This window comes from Lactuca serriola, chromosome 1, assembly GCF_051521515.1.
Source record: "Lactuca serriola cultivar US96UC23 chromosome 1, Lser_US96UC23_V15, whole genome shotgun sequence".
NCBI classification, from domain to species: domain Eukaryota; kingdom Viridiplantae; phylum Streptophyta; class Magnoliopsida; order Asterales; family Asteraceae; genus Lactuca; species Lactuca serriola.
Window position 1 is genome coordinate 253,321,889 of NC_136408.1, and position 14,890 is coordinate 253,336,778.

A 14,890-nucleotide genomic window follows, 5' to 3' on the forward strand; every position below is an offset into this window, starting at 1 on the left:
TGCACCAACTCCCAATCCACCCGCTGCTCCTGTCTTGACTATTGGACAAGGGAAGGGGAAGAAGAGGAAGGCCTCGTCTAAGAACTATCGCAAGGTTAAAGCCCGAGATGGTGCCTCTTCTAGTGGGACCAAAGTTGATCCTGCTAAGCCCTGCCCTAACCCAAAGGAGGAAGACTGCCACCACTGCCACAAGATAGGACATTGGAAGAGAAGCTGCCCAGAGTACCTGCAAGCCATCAAGGAAGGAAAGATCAAGCCGTCTTTCGCAGGTATATACACAATTAAATCTAACGATTCTAATCATGCTATTTCTTGGGTTCTTGATACCGGTTGTGGTTACCACATTTGCTCTAATGTGCAGGGACTAAGAAGAAGTAGGGATGTGGAGCAAGGAAGGATCAATCTAATCATGGGGAACAGAAGATCGTCGCCTGTGACCAAGATTGGAGTGTATTCTTTAGTGCTTAGGAATAGTTTATATTTAAATTTGAACAATTGTTGCTATTCGCCAGAAATGGCTAGAAACATCATTTCATTTCATGGTTTGTTTAGACAAGGTTTTAGATTTTCTTTTAATAATGAGAATTGTTCTATTTTAGCTTATCTAAATGGGGTCTTTTATTTTGAAGCTATACCATGTAATGGAATATATGAAACTGCTATGATTGTTGATAACTTAGGAAATGATGTTTTGAAAATAGATTCTTCCAATAGTATGGATAGAGCATCCTTGTGGCATTGTCATCTTGGACATGTCAACAAGAAACGCATAGCCCAACTCCAAAAGGATGGAGTGTTGGAGTCATTCGACCATAGGGAAGATGACACATGTGAGTCTTGTTTACTTGGAAAGATGACCAAGTCACCCTTCACAAGTACATGTGAAAGGGGTGAGGGTCTATTGGACCTAATACATACCGATGTATGTGGACCGTTTAGATCAACCACGAAGGATGGAAACTGCTTCTACGTGACTCTTACCGATTAACATAGTAGATATGGGTATATCTATTTAATCAAGCAAAAGTTAGAAACTTTTGAAAAGTTCAAAGAGTTCAAGAATGAAGTGGAGAATCAATTGGGCAGGAAAATCAAGATGCTTCGATCCGATCGAGGAGGAGAGTACCTAAGTCTTCAATTCCACGACTATCTCAAGGTGTGTGGAATAGTTTCACAATTGACGCCTCCTAGGACACCACAATTGAATGGTCTGGCAGAAAGGCGTAATCGAACCTTACTGGATATGGTTCGCTCTATGATGAGTCGTGCTTCACTACCTATCTCTTTTTGGGGGTATGCCTTAGAGACTGCCACCCATATCCTTAACCGAGTCCCTACTAAGAAGGTTGCCAAAACACCTCACGAGATGTGGAAAGGGAAAGCTCCCTCGTTGGCACATATCAAGGTTTGGGGTTGCGAGGCTTTCGTAAGATGAGATACTCACGACAAGCTCGAACCTCGAAGTGAGCGATGTATTTTCATCGGCTACCCGCAGAAATCCTTTGGATATCTCTTCTATAGACCGAAGGACAATATTGTCTTCGTTGCGAGGAGAGGAGTTTTTCGAGAGCGAGAACTCATAAGCCAAGGAGACAGTGGGAGGCAAATTGAGCTTGAAGAGATTCAAGAGTCGATAGATGAAGGAACCTCTACCGCTGGCACTCAACCCGAGGAGGAAACTCCGGTTGAACCGATTGACGAGTCCTTACCTCTTAGACGTTCCGATAGAGTTAGAGTTCAACCCCAGTTTTATGGTTTTCATATTACTACCGAAGGGGATACGTATATTAGTGATGACACACTAATAAATCTTGATGAACCTAATAGCTATAAGGAAGCCATGGTAGGCACGGAGTCTGCGAAGTGGAAAGTGGCAATGGATAGCGAGATCCAATCCATGTATGATAACCAAGTTTGGAATTTGGTTGATTATGTTCCCGGACGTAAGACCGTTGGGTGCAAATGGATCTTCAAGAAGAAGACCAACGTGGATGGAAACGTACACACATATAAAGCGCGATTGGTCGCGAAGGGCTTTACTCAAACTCCCAGAGTTGACTATGATGAGACCTTCTCACCAGTTGCAAAGATAAAATCTATTAGAGTGATGCTAGAGATTGCCGCATTTCATGATTATGAGACTTGGAAAATGGATGTCAAGACCGCTTTCCTTAATGGGAAGTTGGCTGTGGATGTTTACATGGCTCAGCCAGAGGGGTTTGTGGATCTGAAGCATCCGAATAGAGTGTGTAAGCTTTAGAAGTCCATTTATGGACTTAAGCAAGCATCTCGCAGATGGAATCTTTGCTTCGATGAGAAAGTCAAAGAGTTTGGATTTGTACGAAGCAAAGATGAATCGTGTGTATATGTCAAAGCCAGTGGGAGTATAGTAAGCTTCCTCGTTCTATATGTCGATGACATATTACTCATAGGAAACGACATCCCGACTCTGCAGGAAGTTAATTCCTGGCTCGGGAAGTGCTTCGCTATGAAGGACCTCGGAGAGGCTTCTTACATTTTGGGAATAAGGATAGTAAGAGAGAGAAGTAAGAGACTAATAGGACTTAGTCAGAACACTTACTTAGAGAAAGTACTAAAACGTTTTAGTATCAAAAACTCAAAGAAGGGAGAATTACCGATACAAAGTAATGCCAAGTTGAGTAAGACTCAAAGTCCGAGTACCGAAGCTGAAATAGCAGAAATGAGCCGAGTACCATACGCTTCCGCAGTTGGCTCAATCATGTATGCTATGACTTGTACTTGCCCTGATGTAGCCTTTTCTTTGAGCATGGTTAGTAGATATCAAGGAAACCCTGGCAGAGCCCATTGGATTACGGTGAAGAATATCCTTAAGTACCTTCAGAGGACGAAGGAATGGTTCTTAGTCCTCGGAGGGAGTGATGACTTGAAGGTGCGAGGGTATAGTGACGCCAGCTTTCAGACCGACAGGGACAACTACCGTTCGCATTCGGGCTGGGTCTTTACCCTGAATGGAGGAGCAGTGACTTGGAAAAGTTCCAAGCAAGAAACCGTAGCTGATTCAACGTGCGAATCAGAGATCTTGGAGTTGTACCTCCCATAAAGGAGCCCATGGAGATTTTCTGTGATAATGAAGGAGCAGTTTCCTTGACCAAGGAACCAAGAGATCATGGTAGATCACGACACATCGACAGAAAATACCACTTTATTAGACATCGTGTAGAAGAAGGACAACTCGTAGTGAAGAGGATATCATCAAAAGATAACCCGGCAGATCCGCTTACGAAGGGACTGAGTAGGGTTAAGCACTTGCAGCATGCTAGGAGTATTGGGCTAATGGATGATATTAACATAGATTATATAGTAGTAGAAACGTGTAATAGATAAATGTGATTAACATTTGATGATTAAATAAAGGAGTTTTATCTATGAGTAATGTTATTGTCTTATGTTAATTGTTTAACTATTGTTTCATTTTGCATGTTTTGACATCCAGAATAATTGAATTTATTAAGAATAATCGAATTATTCAAATTGTCCACAATCGTTCATATGTTGAAAGTAGATATGAATGAAGATTGTCATGAATTGGTGCGTAGATTGTCTAAATGGTATTAGACATAGCAAAAGATTGTTGCGACATTCATGAGTGCTTATGAACTGGTTTTGAGCATTGGAACAAACCCGCGCTTGCTGGAATCACCTTATGGAATATGATATAAAAGGGTGATCACAAGACGATAATATCATATAGTCTTAAAACCTAGATATATGGCTTGTTATTTGTTAATTGATTGTACATTGATAATGCGAAAACACATCAGTAACTCGGTGTCATAAAATGCATTGTTGTGTATAGTTGATTAATGAATAAGTAAATGCATATAAGTTGAAGTTTATCTGTAACTTTAATCCTAAGAAGGTAAAAGCGATATCTCGGCCGCTCGATGATTTGATTTGACATATGTGCCGGGCCCGGTCAGAACTGAATTGATGTGTTCAATTAAGTTCTATGTCAAATAAATCAGAGATCGAGAAACCTAAATACTAGACTAATCATTCCATAGAATTGTCAGCATGATATCTAACAGAGGACTGTACGATCCCTTATCTAAAGGACAAGATTGATTAGATCAGAGTTTGACACCGTCTTTGAGAGCTACGATTGCGAATCGGATTGTACTTGTGCATATGGTTACTAGACTTATCCAAGTGGGAGACTGTTGGAATAGTGTCTAAGGCTGCAACTATATTATGCAAGTATTTGACCCGATTGTGCATGGTCCTTTTGGGTTGCCTTCACCATAGCAACTTGATAGGATGATTTATTATGAGAGAATAAATATTATCAATATATTATGAGAATAATATAAGGAATAATAATATTGTTATTTGATTAATATAAGTCATAAATTAATTAGTATTAATTTGGTGACTTAAAGAGATTAATTAAATAAGAGGGTATAAACTGTCAATTGTTTGATAGTTACACTTTGGACTGTAAATCCTTAAGAGATAGGGATTGGACGGATTCTAGAGCTTTGGATAGCTCAAAATCGTCCATGACTTATCTATGGTAAGGATTTGGATTACTTTAAGGAATGGATTATCCAACTAGGGTTTAAGGTGAAACCCTTAAGGAGTCTACAAGTATAAATAGACCTTATGGCAAAGGGAAATTGGCACCTCTTAAGAAGAAAGAAACCCTGGCCGATTTCCTCCTCCCCTCTCTCTCTCAAATCATCTTCTTTGCTATTTGGTGTTTGTAAGCCATTAGAGGAGTGACAATTGTGACTCTAGAGCTCCAAGACAACAAGATCAAAACAAGAGATTCAAAGTTATACTTCTAGATCTGATTTTGCATTGTTTTATACCTAATTAGTTGTTAGAAGTCTTGGATTCAAAGCATGTTTAATTAGAAAGCCTAGATCCAAGCATTAGGGTTTTGCATGCGCACATAGGAAAGTTCTTATGGCTAAAACCCAACAGATCTAACTTGTGCACCGATTTTCCATCCCATACTCTCAAAGAAACCCTAAAACTCCATGAAAGATGGATCTAGAAAGGAGAAAGCCTAGGATAACGATTCATTACCTCCAAATGCTCTAAAACGTTCTACCAACTCTAGATCCAATGCCTCTTCTTACACCACTATGACTCTCTTCTCTTCCAAGCTCCAAATTACTTCACCAATGGTAGATCTTGGTCCAAAAACGATTATGGTGGCTGGGGTTTATGGTCTGGTCTATAGGGGCTGCAAATGAGCCCTAGGGAAGAGAATAAGATGCTTAAATAGGGTACCAAGTCCCGGAATTAGGGTTTCCCGACCCAGACCAGACTCGCCGAGTCCACTTGCCGACTCGTTGATTCGGCCACTTACTTTACACCCGGATCCCGCTCCGACTCGCCGAGTTCCTCCCTGGACTCGACGAGTCGACCCCCCTTTAACTTATGGTTTTCCTTTCCTTTCTTGACCTTTCTTATTTTGGGTGTTACAATTGTACTGCCCCCACCCCCACATTCAATTCATCAGACCTGATTTGCTTCCATTGCAATCAGAAGTGTCATAAAAAGACCGATTGTCCGAGATCGACAGCAGCAGCAGCGCCAGTGGCGGCGCTAGCCCCAGCGACCCTTGTAGATTATTAATGGCCGGCAGGGCAAGACAGAGGATCCAGAAGTGAAGAGTTGAGCCTTCTAGTTGACTACCGAGGAGGCACGAGCCGCACCCGATATGGAGATGGGTATGTTTTCTTCTCCCTAGCTCTTATTTTATGCGCTTTATGATATTTATGTATATGTTTCATGTGTGGTTTAGGATCGATCCATGGGAACGGCATCCCAGTACAGGTGTTGTTTGACTCGGGGGCTACTAGATCATTTGCCTCTCTTTCCATTAGCAAGAGGTTCAATGAGTCTTCGGGCATGATGAATAGCCCTCTAAAGGTCGACATTGTAGATGACCAATCAGTACGAGCATCAAAGGTCTTTAGAGATTGTGTTTTGAGGCTGTATGAGGAGCGCTACCTGGTAGACCTAGTTATCATTATGTTGCGTGGGAACAAGGTTATTATAGGTATGGATTGGTTGAACCCTAATGGGGCAGTGATCGACTACGCGCAACAATTGGTCCTGGTTAGGAACCCAAGTGGGGGAAAGCTGTTGATTCAGGGCAAGAGACCACCATGAGGACCAGCCATTTGCTCAATAGCGAGGGCTAGGCGCTACCTACAGCAAGGGTAGACAGGGTATGTCTCCTACATTATAGATACCCGAGAGGTGGGTAACGTGACTGTCAGTAATGTGCCCATGGTGCGTGAGTATGCAGATGTATTTCCAGAGGATCTGCCTGGGGTACCACCAGATAGACAGGAAAACTTCAGGATCTACTTGGTCTTTGTTGCGGCTCCGATTGCCAAGGCACAGTATCGGTTGGCTCCTCTCGAGATGCAGGAGTTGTCTATACAGCTACAAGAGTTGTTAGACAATGGATTCATTAGATCGAGCAGTTCACCATGGGGAGCCCCGATCCTGTTTGTAAAGAAGAAAGACGGGTCGCAGTGGATGTGTATAGACTACTGGGAGTTGAACAAGGTAACAGTGAAGAACCATTGCCCACTCCTAAGGATTGATGATCTGTTTGACCATCTTCAGGGGGCATCTTGGTTTTCCAAGATAGATTTGTGGTCAGGCTACCATCAGATGAGGTTCAGAGACTAGGACGTATAGAAGACTACTTTACAGACTCACTATGGCCACTAAGAGTTTGTGGTGATTCCCTTCGGCTCACCAATGTTCATGCTGCGTTCATAGACCTCATGAACCGCGTACACAGGCTGACGTTAGATCGGTCTATGATAGTTTTCATCGATGACATCTTGGTTTACTCCAAGATGCAGTCGCAACATGAGGAGCATATGCAAGAGGTTTTGGATACCCTGTGAAGGGAGAGCTTATATGCCAAGTTCTCCAAGTGTGAGTTTAGGTTGTGCAAGGTGCAGTTTCTCAGCCACCTTGTCAACCAGAATGGTATTTTGGTCGACCCGGCCAAAGTGGATGCCGTGATGAGATGGGTGGTTCCGAAGTCTCCATCTGAGATTCGGAGTTTCCTGGGATTAGCGGGCTATTACTAGAGGTTCATTCAGGACTTCACCAAGATGGTCGTGCCCTTGACCCGATTTACGAAGAAAGGCGTTGTATTTCTCTAGGGGTATGAGCAGCAGGCAGCATTTGAGACTTTGAGGCGGAGATTATGCGAGGCGCCGATTATAGCCCTGCCAAATTGCATGGAGGATTATGTAGTATACTGAGATGCGTCCATTTCGGGCTTGGGCGCAAAATTGATGCAGAGAGGGCATGTCATTGCCTACGCCTCAAGGCAACTAAAGCCTCATGAGGAGAATTACCCGACGCATGATTTGGAGTTGGGGCGGTTGTCTTCGCCCTCAAGATTTGGCGACACTACCTCTATGGTGTCCAATGTACCATTTACACGCGCCACAAGAGTTTGAGGTACCTCATGGATCAGCCAAATTTGAACATAAGGCAGCGTCGGTGGTTAGATGTCGTAAAGGATTACGATTGCGAGATCCTTTATCACCCTGGGAAAGCCAATGTTATGCCTGACACGCTCAATCGCAAGGTAGCCCCGATCAGGGATACTTGTTTGAGGACGACGGTAGTGACTCCACTGTTGGAGCAGATCCGAGAAGCGCATGTTGAGGGTTTGAAGGAGGAGCGTTGGAACTGCGAGCGGATCATATGCCAAGTGTTCTCATTTGACTATGATAGCCACGGGTTGCTGACCATGCATGGAAGGGTCTGGGTGCCCTACTGGGGCGGAGTGCAGCAGATTTTGATAGATGAGGCTCACAAATCAATGTTTTCTAATCATCCCATGGCAACAAAGATGTACCGAGATCTTCGTCCTTATTACTGGTGGCCCTGCATTAAGCATGATGTAGCCTAGTATGTAGAGAGGTGACTGACCTGCAAGAAGGTCAAGGCAGAGCACTAGCGGCCTCACGGCAAGACACAACCATTGGATATCCCTATGTGGAAATGGGAAGATATTACCATGGATTTCATCACGAAGCTTCCCAAGACCGCATAGGGAGTGGATTCGATATTGGTCATCATGGATCGGTTGACCAAGAGTGCTGTAACGTCCCAAAAATCCGTACCAAAAATTTTTCTTTAAATCATTTGTAGAACCATATTCATAAAAACATATCATGAAATATAACATAATTCAGAGTATTAATTTCCAAAACATATGTTTATTATCTGAGTAAAACATCCCAGGATGTCTAATCTATGGTGTGTGCCATACGATCACCGCGAGCTCTTCTCTCCGCTACCGTAAGTACCTAAAACCAAAACTGAAAACCGTAAGCACGAAGCTTAGTGAGATCCCCCACCCTACCCCATACCATGCTTAAACACATACTGCACAAACTGGGCCACGCCCGCTATTCAAGGGCCTCGCCCCCTTCCTCGGGCCTCACCCACTACAACGGCCCCACCGCTCCAGGCCTCGCCTGGCTTCAAGCCCTGCTCGGATACATATCTGTTTCTCTTAGGCCCCGCCTGTCTCTGGGCCCTGCCCACTAGCCACATAAAACAAATAGCATATAACAAATAACTGAACCTACCCTCCTGTATTCCTATCCTTAGGCCTCGCCTGTCTTTGGCCTCGCCCCTGTCCTGTCACTAGTGAGTCATGGAACCCCATCCAAGCTCCTACTATAAGTGGGATACGGGCCCACGCCCACACTCACTCCATATCTATCTCGGGCCTCGCCCCTTCTCTGCTACTACTGAGATATGGAACACCGTCCATAATCTGCTATTGGTGAGATACGGGACCTCGCCCACACTCACCTTCCTACCAGGAACATACACGCATCACACAGACAACAAGTATAACTATCACTTAAACCATTCCTTGGGCACTCGCCCGCTAACGTTGGACCTCGTCCTGAATATCATACTAGCATATTGTGCCTAGGGCTAACTGTTGGATTAATGTCTAAGTCCATAACTGTATTTGGTATGTACTTGACCCGACCCGGCATGGTCCATTTGGGTTGCACTTCACCGACACAATTTATATGAATAGTCTTTTGAGAATAGTATATTTATGAGTAATATTAATATATTATAAGTTCTAATATATTAATATGGAATCATATTATTTAATTAGTATTGATCAAGAATTAATTTAGAATTAATTAAGTGATCAAAATGAACTAATTAAATATGGACTCTTATATATATGGAATGGGCCAAGTTCATTTAGGATGGGCTAAGCTTTCATGGATAGTCCATGGGGTGTTTAACCCATGGATCATATGAAATGAAAGGTCATGGGTTTAACCCTAGTCTCCATACTATATGAAGATGTCCTTGGTTGGTGAAATTGGCGCTAGTGTGGGTACACTAAGAAGGGCTAGCCGATTTTACTAGAGAGAACCAAGTATCCATATTCTCAAAATTCTTCCAAGTTGTTTTGGTGATTTGTGATTCCATTTGAGGCTTCCACACTATTGGGGCTAAGCTCTTAAAGCTTGAAGACATCAAGCTACATCAAAAGGTATGTCATCTAACTAGTACTTTGTAGATTAAGAGCTTCATAATATGCTAGTTAGGATTAAAGCCTTGGAAAGTTCTTATTTGCATGTATAATAGAAAAACCATAGATCCAAGGTTTATAGGGTTGCATGTACACCATATGAGTGTTAGAATGCTCAAAACCCAACAGTGGTATCAGAACCAGGTTTGCTTTCTTGTTATACTTGCAATAGTAGCTGAAAAATCGAGTTTTGATGTTGTCTGCCCAGCAGACTCGCCGAGTCCATGAAGGGACTCGACGAGTCCAAGGCAAAATGCATCTAACTCGCCGAGTTAGTTCGTGCACTCGAAGAGTTGGACCCCCAGACATCATAAATTCGACTTTTTTGGCTGGAATTGGACTAGGAACATTACCCTAAGATGCTTTTGGACTTATAAACTTACTTTTGATGTGGTAATGTTCATGCTAATCCAATTTCAAAGATAATTGTCAATAGATTCATGTATTCTATTAGTTTAAGGTTTAGACTAATTACATGAAAAAGTTTGATTTGAATTATCTTGTTCTTATGAGTTTCTTAGATTAATAGAAAAGTTGAGTGAAATAGTTGTTTTCAATCCAAATTAATCTAAGAGTTGATTCTAAAATGTATTTTTGTAACTTGTCCTCAAGTTATATGAAAAGTCACATTTAAGTTTCATAAAACTCATAAAAGTTGGCAATGGTTACAAAAGATGAAGAGTCTTGTGCTTAAGTTATGGAGGTTCAAGAGTCACTTCATTAAATATAAAAAAAATTGTAACCTTAATTAATTCCATAAGTTATAAAATAAAGAAAAAGTTAATTCTTTTATTATTTTAAAGTCTTCCATAATTTGTCCTCAAGTTATGGAACTTGAAGAGTTTTTAGATTAAAACTACTTTAAACACATAAGTTATGGAATTAATTAGTTTTTGAATAGTTTCAAAACTTGCCCTCAAGTTTTGGAATTTGTAAAGTTTTCTCTTATGAATACTTTAATTCCAAGTTAGCCCTTAGAATTTTAAAAGTTAAAATTCAACCCTTATACTTTATAACATTATAAGTTAATAATATTTATATATATGTATAAGAGTAAAGTAAGTCTTACCGTTAGTAGGCCTCATTCACGAAGCTGGTCTATAAGGGGGGTATATGGTTACTTCCTATAAAATGGCAGTTTAATGGGTGTCCACTCTCACCCACCGCTTCCTTGACCGGTGGAGGGTCGTTAGCCGAACAAGTAGGACAAGGACTAGAATTCTCCCTTCATTAAAAGTATTAATGATAAATACTAAGTAACTAAACTCTTATAAATACCCAATCTTAGTTACTTAGGAAAATGTGAATAAGGTGCTAATCCATGAAATTACACTTTGCACTTTGTTTAAGTCGGTTAGTGGAGGATGTGTGGTTAACCGGCACACTAACTCGTATTTAACAAGGTAGGCAAAGGGTAACTTAATGTTTATCATAGTATCGATGGAGCGTGTGTGGTTAAACGGCACATTGATTGAGGGGTAAACACTTAAGGGTACCCAGTAATTTGCATGGTTACTTCACACCTTGTTTTGTGATCCTCGGCATCCCAGCCACAAAACCTGAAGGGCACACTCGAGATTGAAACATGCCATTGAATAGTTCAATGAATCTCAAAGATCTAGGAGTTTCAAAACCAATTAAAACCTAATAATAAATTTCGTTTATCTTGGTGGAAATTGGTGAATCGTCATTCACCTACCTTCAAATATTTTATAGCTTGGATTACGACATCCCTCTTCTAAGTTACAAAATAGTTTGTTGGGTCATAGCCTTAATATTTCATATTGGGTGTCATATTAAGGACTATAAATCAACTATCTTGAATATCTCCCAAAACATGTCTGGTTTAGACATTTATGATCTTCCCAAATCTCATGAAACAAGCTTCCCTAAATGAAGATGATGTCCCATGGAAATCATACTTCTTTCACCTTCTCCAATTATTCTCCCTAACCCACAAGTTCAAGGTCAGTCAAGCCCTATTGGCAAGGCAATGTCTAGGTGTGATCACATCTTGGAGATGTAGTCACATATTGACAAGCCGGGAGAGTTGGATGTCAAAGTCTTGAGAAAGTTGGTGGTTCAACTACTTTCTAAGTCACATAGTGAGTTCATTTGGAACACCTATGAAACAGACTATGACAAGACCCTTAATGATCTTATCTATTTGCTAAGATTAACTTCCTAAAACTTTATGGACATTGAGAATGATGACATTGGATATCTAGTAAAGCTCTCTCTTCCCAGTGGAAAGGGATAGACCATAGTCAACTCGGTTGACCAAATGGTAAAGAGAAAGGCTATGTCTGTGATAGTCCCATGTTTCATTACCAAAGCATCCATATGTTGAATTGCCAAAGAAAGGGACATTGGTTTCGAAGCTGCAAATTTGCCTAAGGATGTTAAAGTCAATAAGTTTGACTCTACTTCACGTAAAAATTCCACTATCTAACTATGCTAAGTTTCTATTCTGAGATTCTTGATACATGATGTGACTGGGTCACATGGTGATGTTTTAAGAATCAAACAAAAGTGAAGAAACTTAAAGAAAGAATATGCTGAATCAGATCACGTAGATGGATTTCTATCGCGTAGTTTGAAGATCAGATTCTTGAGCTACTTCTTAGGAGTTATGAGATATTGCTTAGGAATAGATAACAACAAGTTTTCATATGGATTGTAAGGATAAGTTTTTCCGCAAAGTTTTAAAATAAAAGGAAAATTTTGATTTTATTTATTTTAAAATATCCTTACAATGGCATCTGTGGAAATTTTTGTTGCTTATAAGATTCCACTAATAGCAAGAGTGGAAATATGAAATTGATTCATTCATTTGAGGTAATGTCTAAATTTACCAAATAAGGAAAGTTTCTCATCACCCAAGTTTCAAATGGACCGGAACTTGGAATCATGCAAGTTGTATAGCATGATGAATGAGAACTTTCAAGTATTGGAAAATTAAGACTAATTACTTGTGTGAGTCAAGTGAAGGACTAAGGGATCGAGTATACATTCTTGTGTACTGGTCGAGTCCACCACAAAAGATCGATAAGACTATTCATCATAGTTTACTAAAGCTTAGTAAATATGATTATACTTACAAGCTTAAGTGTAATTTTGAGACATTGGAAAAGGTTCCAATGTAAGGCAGAGTGAATAAGAAGAATCAACTTAGGCAGAAAGATAAAGGTTTCTCAAATCTGAAAAGATGGGAGAGTACTTTGGTATCAGTTTTGTGTTCATCTTAATGATTAAGAAACCATAGCACAATTAGTTCTCTAAGGAATTCTTAGTGCAGTCTTATGACCAAGAGAGGCAACTTGAATTGTTGAAATGGTTAAATCAAGAAGATGAGTCATACTTTGTTCCAATACAAGTCTTAGAGTCATACTCCAAGATTGTAATTTGAGTGACATGTCTTAAAGAAGGTTTAAAAACACTTGTCAAATGTAAGAGTAAAAGTTTTCTACTCTTGTACATTTGAAATTGGTAAGTTGTGATGTTTTGGATAAAACAAAGACCATTTAGGCCAATTTTGTGAAGTGTTTGTCTTGATTAGAATCTACACTATCTCTTGAATATCTGACAAGAAATTCTTATATGTCAAGAGGACAGTGGGAGTCTTAAAGGTCTTCATAGTCTCAAGAACTAATCAAGAATAAAACCTGAAGTTCTTCACTAGCACATGACTTGAGGTTTATAACCTATCGTGTTGACACATTATGTGCCCATTCCAATTAAAGTTGGCTTTGCATATGAGTTCTTAGAGTTCTCAATTTGTTGCACAACAACTTGGAAGCAATGGCAAGCCCTTGAGCTGCCAGGTGGCAAGAAATTAAGATTGAGTTCAGTCCATATGAGTTCGGATTTGTCATTAACCGTGTCTTGTGACTATGGTTTTGACAATTCACATGGATAAGAACACATACACCAGTAAATCTAAGTGTCATAAGGTTTCTCTCGAATTCATGAAAATGATGGTGAGGAAACACTTTCACTAAGTAGATTTTAGTTAGATTGCAATTGTGATATTTGCATTCTCAAAGTCGTTAGTGGAGCATGTGTGGTTTACCGGCACACTAACCTGGACTTGTGAGAAGAGGCAAAAAGGTCTAACCATTATGATTACGGCATCCCTCTTCATATTTTTTTAGACACACAAGTGTGCTATCTAAGGGAAGGTGTATGATTTTGATAAAGACTTATCAAAACAATCTAGTATCAGAAATCAGAACTTTGGTAAGAAAGTCAGCTGATTTCTGACTACATGTCAAAGCTAGTGGGAGCATAAGTGTTATGCTAATAATCATCATGTTTGTGGGAGCATGATAATTATGATAAAGGTTGCAAGTTAGCAATGTTAATTATAGAAAACAAAAGTTTCAATTTGTGAGGCTGCAGGGGTTGAAAAAGTTGTTTTGCTATAATTAAGGGAGAGGAAATTATACTTCATTTCAATTTTAAAAGATTAGATTGAGATTTTAATCAAATTTAGCCAAGAATATATATGAATTTAATGTTGGAATGGCTCGACATAAGGAAATTCTATATATGGGTCCATTACTTGCGTTCTAAAATTCGATTATGATTACGGCATCCCTTTTCATAATCTGAATTATGAGAACTTGGCAAATTGATATGGAAATGTTGTAGCAAAAGACTGGTTTACTCTTTATGTGAGACATCATGAATCGTGTCCCATATGCTTTGGATATAGGGTCGATTACATGTGTTATATTAATCCTTTCTAAAACTTTCCAAATGCCTGGGGCATTAAGAAGGGAAAAGGACTAGAATTGGATATGACTAAAAGGATTAAGCAATTGTCGAGGACAATCTAAGGTTTACCAAAGATTGGTTTCTCAAGGACAATTGGAAGTATAGTGATAATTCTGGAAGGACCATATTGACATAATCTGTAAGGAGGTAACTCTTGTTCAGAAGTGATAGTCAAAATGGAATATGGAAATGTTTCAAAGTTAGAAATTTTTCAATCTGTGTAATATTAGAAAACTTAATGCAAGAAGGATGTTTCAAAGGAGTTGATCTCCTTTAGAATGCTCTGTAATGATTATTGTCAAGTCTGATAAGTTAATAAATAAACATGAAGATCGATTAGATCTTTGTAACAGGTAGTGAGAAGAACATAAAACAATAAATAAGACAAGATTGAATCACAATGTGTCGAATGATTAATTCAAACAATCCTTAGCAGAGCTCGACTAACAACTTCCGCTGTAGAGGACTTAGGGTTACAAGAACGATAATTAAAACTTC